The sequence below is a fragment of the Tupaia chinensis genome, unplaced genomic scaffold (genome assembly GCF_000334495.1).
Source record: "Tupaia chinensis unplaced genomic scaffold, TupChi_1.0 Scaffold145814_1, whole genome shotgun sequence".
In the NCBI taxonomy this organism is placed as follows: domain Eukaryota; kingdom Metazoa; phylum Chordata; class Mammalia; order Scandentia; family Tupaiidae; genus Tupaia; species Tupaia belangeri.
In genome coordinates this window covers 293,666-299,937 of record NW_006205672.1, presented here as the reverse complement: position 1 = coordinate 299,937, position 6,272 = coordinate 293,666, and positions in this window count along the sequence as shown.

Sequence of the window (6,272 nt, the reverse complement as noted above, 5' to 3'; positions counted from 1 at the left end):
AGCAGAAGAGATTCGGTGAGTCCAGTTTCTGGTCATGGCGGTGCATGTGTGCTGATCTGTCCCCAGCAGAACCCCCTTATGAAGAGGGACGGATTGATGAGCTACCTTCCAAGGCGGCAGAATCTGTAGCTATGCAAGAGGGAGAAGCTGGGACCAGCAGATGGTGTAGTGGTTGATATTCTAGACTCCCACATGGCTGACCATGGTTTGAATTCTGGGCCCGGCACCTTGAAAATTACACCAGAAACATGCGTGTGCATGCCCAAAATATTCAGAGATGACTGGAGGGAAAGGGATTGTGGCGTGGTTCTCTTTCCTGGGGGGTGGTTTCTCACTTTACCTCTCTCTGTCTCTCTCTGGTGAGTGCACATACCTTATGACAAAAATCTAAAAGAAAAAAGAGGGAGAAGCTGCCCGGTGTAAGGCCAGATTCGGGATGGTGGACACCGAATAGAGCTTCCTCCTTGTGTCTGTGAGTGGAACAGAGCCATCCCGGCAGCCAAGTCCCCTTTGTCAGTTCCTGCTTTTTTTAGCAGTTAACTGTCAAAGAACAATAGAAACTCTTCCCTGTTTTAGTTTGTAAAGCTTTGGTAGAATTTAGAATCAGCAAAAACAAGTAAATAAAGAGCCAATAACTCATGAGACTCCGTCCCTTCTCTCCCTGGAGGTAACCGGATACGGTGGTTACGAAAGTGCCCTGGAATCAGGCTTCCTGATCAGGTTCAAGTCCTGGCTCAGTTACTCACTGGGTGTGTCGTTGTAAGTTCTGAGTACCTTGATTTCTTCACTGAGGAAAGAGGAATAGCAATAATCGATACTCTGAGGACTAAGGGTTCCTCATTGTGAGACCCCAATTATGACCATTATCTCTACTCTCCATCATCTTCAGAGAGTTCAGGGTTGTCTGCAACTAAAGCCACAGCAACAGCACGCACTGAATTGTAGTGTTGGGAAGAAGTTGTGACCTTTCAGTTGTCTCCTTTTTCTCTTTGTTTTTATGCACTGCTAAGTGACAGTTCTGGGTGCCTAATGGCCTCTTCCTGTGACTAATGTTTCTTATTTATAACTACTCAAACAAAAAAATACACACAAAAAAAGCAGTAGTACTTAGTCTAACCACACCCAAGTGAGGGCAGATGCTGGGCTGTTGCTATGGAGATGCTGAGTATTTTGTAAAACACTTGGCCTGAGGGACAGTTGATGAGTCATACTGCGTGTGGAAAGGACAACAGCTTTTGATGAAAACTGCCAGATCTGGCTCAGCCCACTCACACATACTCTGCTGGCTGGGACCATAGGAGAGGCCCGGTTTGACTCTGGTCCAACAGTAAGATTCTGTGGCTTGTACCTATAATCCCAGCAGCTGGAGAGGCGAGGACAGGAGGAGCTTGAACTCAGAGGGGTCTAGGCAACATTGCAAGACACTGTCTTAAAAAGAGCTTGGGTATGGTGGTGCATGGCTATAATCCTAGCTGGGAGGCTGAGGAAGAGGATCACCCCATGGTGAGACCCTGTCTTTAACAAGAACATAAGGCCAGCATATAGCATGGTGGTTAAGGTGCTGGACTACCACATGGCTGACCATGGTTCAAGTCCAGATCCAGTGGCTAGAAACTCACCCCAGGCACATGTGCATACGTGAGTGCTTAAAATTCTGAGAATGGAAGAGAAGGGATTGTGGAGTGGCATCCCCCCAAGGGGTGGTTTCTCACTTCCCCTCTCATTGTCTCTCTCCTCTCTGTTGAGTGCACACATCCTATGGCAAAACCTTAAATAAAAACAAGCAAACAAACAAGAACATAAATATATCGCATCAGTGGTTGAATTGGGAGACTTTCCTGGATCCTGCAAAATTAGGCATCTCAGGTCTGGGGGTTTGGTTACATTTGGTTCATTTATTGTGTTGACATATTTCCTTCTGGTTGAGGAAGTCACAGTGCCCTTTTTTTTTTTTTTAAGTGTATCTAATTTTTTCATCAGTGAGACCCATACATGGGGTGGGGGGCATCCTTAGCAGGGTTTCATCACTCCACAATCCCCTTCCTTCAGCCCTCCAGGCTCCCCAGTATGTGCACACACACACACACACACACACACACACACACTATTCCATGTTTCAAGTCAGCTTGGGATCTGAACCTGCATTAGGCCATGTGACTTCCAGCACCGTGGTTCAGTGCTCTGCCCATCGCACCACCGAGGCTGCACCAATACCCTTTTGTTCTTCCAGGTACAGGGGAGGTGTGAGTGTGTCTTCAAAAAGTGCAGGGAAATTCATATCATAAAAAAGCTATGCTTGGGGGCACAAAATTCAGAGATGAAAATGGAGGAAAAGGGATCCTGCATGGCCATCCCCCCAGGGGTGATTTCTCACTTTTTGTCTTCTCTCCAGCAAGCACACATGCCCTATAGCAAAGCAAAAAACAAACAAACAAACAAACAAAAAAACCCACAAACAAACAAAGAAAAAGCTATGCATGGATTTCAAAAAAATTCTCTTAAGTTCATTTTCTCACTTCTTTAATGAGCAGGGCAGACAGAGATTCAGAGACAGAGAGACAGTTCTCCCAACACGGTCTTGACATGACAATCTGCCCCAGCCAGCCCAAGATCGGGGGCACATCTGTGCCTGGCGTAGTCAGTGAGGTCTCTGGATGCAAACCCACGATCTTCCCATGTGGGTCAGCACGCAGAGGATTGCTTTTTACCCCTGGTCCCAAAGATTTCAAAACTTTTGCACCAGAAAAACTCATACTTTAATTCCATTTTCCCACAACGTTTTTGAAGTCCCCCTCATATATTAAGAAACCGAAAACTTAGTTCTGCTAAAGTTCTGTTTTTCTCTAAAGTCTTGACATAACTAAAAAGAAAAAGGATTCTGCGGCTTTTTTTTCTTCTCCCATATCTGTTTTTGCCCACATAGTCATTGTTTCTAAGTAAGGCATGCCGAAACGGATTATTCAGCATTTCTTTTTAGTCCAGCACTCAGGAGGACATTTTTCAGCTGGAAGTGTTTCAACAACTATAGACAATGTAATTTCAGGGTGGAAAATCTGTCCCAGACATGACTCCTCCGGAATTTACTAGCTGGCTGAAGTCAGTAAATCTCTATCAAGCAGAGCCGAGCAGCAGTTACACGCCACCTCCTGATAGGATGTGTCATAAACCTCAAGTGGTTGGTTTGGATTAATATTGCTCAATCCTCATTGACTACCCGTGGCATACTGGGCAGAAACAGAACTTAAACATGCCCTTTAGGAAATGACATGCTAGTAAATGCCAACCACTCAATCACTTAACCAGCTCTTAATGAGCTGATGCATGTGAAAGGCACCATGCTAGGACATAATTAGGGTTATGAAGGCAGATTTTGGTCTCCGGAAATATATAATAAAGGTGAGAAAGAAGACCCAAATAGTAGGGAACAATAACTAGCAATAATATGGTGCGCATGGTAATATTGAAGGACTACTGCCAGCAATGGGTGACACATGTAGAGGAGGGAGAAGTCGCTGTCACCGGGGTGGTCAAAGAAGTAAGGAAGGTAGGGTTGGATGTGAGCTTGCAAGAGGAAGAGGGCATCAGGGAAGGGGAGAGGAGAGCAAGATCGCAGAGGTCGGGTCTTAGCCCTGCAACGTGATCCAGGCAGGAGTGTGAGGACAGGCCCAAGGAGGGCCAGAAAGTGGGGACAAGTTAAGTCTTGGCGTGAGATGCTATTAGCGTGTAGTGTGTGGGGGAGTTATCGCTATGAGTGTAGTGCCCTTGGAGCCAAAGAAAAGCAGAATTAGATAGACTCCAAACAATGCCGTTTAAAAGCCTTTGAGTTATGGCCCTGCAAGCTTCTGTTTCCTCTACTGTAAAACAAGATTCAACTAGATGTCATCAAGGCCCCTACCTAAGTGTGATTCACGCCTTTCTGTAAGGAGAACACACTAGCAATAATCTGACGCACAAGGTCCTCTTAGGTGAGTAGGCCCAGCAAGGGTGACACAGGTGGAGGAGGCAGAAATTGCTACAGGGGATGATGGCCAAGGAAGATGGGATTTGGTGTGAGCCTTGATGGATAGGTAGAGAAGATGGAGGTGGTGTTCAGGCAACAGCCTAACGTTATCAAGCCAGCAGTGGTAAGTTGGTTGGTCGCTAGGTCGAGTCCCTCTCACCCTTCAAATCTCTCCTTTTTCTCTCCTCTCATCTCCCTAACTCAGTCAGAGAAGTTTCTCTGCTTTTAAGAACTACCATAGTAAAACTGAGCCTCACCAGATATCCAGGATGATAATCTGTCTCCAAGACCTTTAACCCTAATTCCACCTGCAAAGTCTCTTTTGGCATGTGATAACACGTGCACACTGCTGAGGAGGGGAATGCAGTTCTCCTTGGGGAGAGGAGTGTCACTCTGCCCACCCTATGCTTCCAGGTAAAGCTTTTGTAAGAGGTAAGAAACAGGAGTTGGTGCTTGTGGGGCCAGATGGGTCATAGATGAGTCTTCTGAGTCATCAAATATTGACCCTGGAGGAGTTACAAATATTTATCCAATAGAAATAGTTTTCCTGGAATAGGTAGAGTGAAATACTAGACCCTGAGATTTCTAGGTCTTATTTTTCTTTTTAGTTCAGGGATAAGAAAATCGCATGGGGACCAGCAGTTGGTGTAATGGCTATGTTGCTGGACTCACATGTAGTCCACCACGGTTCGAGTCCCAGATCCAGTGGCTTAAACTCATGCCGGGTGCATGTGCATGCATGCCCAAGATCCGGAGAGGAGAATGGAGGAGAAGGGATTGCGGTGTGACCATCCCCCCTGGGGGGTGATTTCTCGCTTTCTGTCTCTATGTCTCTCTCTGTCTTTCTGGCAATCCACATGTGCCCTATAGCAAAAACCTCTTCAAAATAAAAAAAAAGAGAGAAAATAAAAAATAAAATCACATGTCTAGGGAACCAGCAGTTAGCATAATGGCTATGTCGCTGGACTCCCACATAGTCGGCCATGGTTCACGTCCTGGACCCAGTGGCTTAAAACTCACGCCGGGCATGTGTGCGTGCATGCCCAAGATCCGGAGAGGAGAATGGAGGAGAAGGGATTGCGGTGTGACCATCCCCCCTGGGGGGTGATTTCTCGCTTTCTGTCTCTATGTCTCTCTCTGTCTGTCTGGCGAGCGTAGGCGCCCTATAGCAAAAAACCTCTCCAAAAAAAAAATCACATGTCTAATTCTGTCAGTGCATATTCTTTGAGTGTGGCCATCAGTGGCCGAACACGCCCTTCCTCTGGGCCAGAGCTTTTCATCCCTGGTCCATGGAATTGTATGCTCTTGTAGGGATCTTTTAGAAAGAAGGTTTGGCTCTGTTGGCCATGCCTAATTTCCTTCCAGCATATCTTTTTTCAGCACCAACAACATTAGGGAATGAAATTGGGGTATTAATAAAAATGAAAAAAAAATTTTTTTTAACATTTTTTGTCTATTTATTTGTTGTGATTTTTCAAGCCACCAGGTTCAGGACTTGAACTGCTGTTGACCATGTGGGAATCAGGTGCCTTAACCATTATGTCAGCCATTGACCCAAAATAAATTCTTTTTTTCTTTTTGGCTTTTAGATTTTTGCCATAGGGTGCATGCGCTCACTGGAGAGAAAAAGAGAGACAGAGAGCCAGTGAGAGGGAAAGATTTCCCAGGGAGGGCAAGCCACGCTGCAATCCTTTCTGCTCCTTTGTCTTCTTGAGATTTTGGGCATGCAGGCACAGGTGGATTTTCAAGCCACCAAGTCCGGGACTTGAACCTCAGCTGGTCATGTTGGAGTCTAGCTCCTTAACCACTATGCCACGTGCTGACCTGTAATAAATTCTTTTGACACTGTACCCTCACAAAGGATTAAAATAATTTTTGTATTTCAGGTCCAGGTGGACTAGTGCATCACCACTTGTGATCCTAGTTAGTTGGGAGGCTGGGGCAGGAGGATCAGGACACAGAGAGACTCTATCAAGGACCAGCAGGTGGCCTGGTGGCTAAGGTCACTGGATTCCCACATATCAGTCTGCAGTTCAAGTCCCAGACCTGGCAGTTTGCTTTCTCTTCCTTTCTCACTCTTTCTCTCTGTTAAAATTTTAAAATAAGTGGGAACCAGCAGTTAGCGTAATGGCTATGTCGCTGGACTCCCACGTAGTCGACCGCGGTTTGTGTCCCGGACCCGGTTGCTTAAAACTCACGCCGGGCGCGTGTGCGTGCGTGCCCAAGATCCCGAGAGGAGAATGGAGGAGAAGGGATTGCGGCGTGACCATCC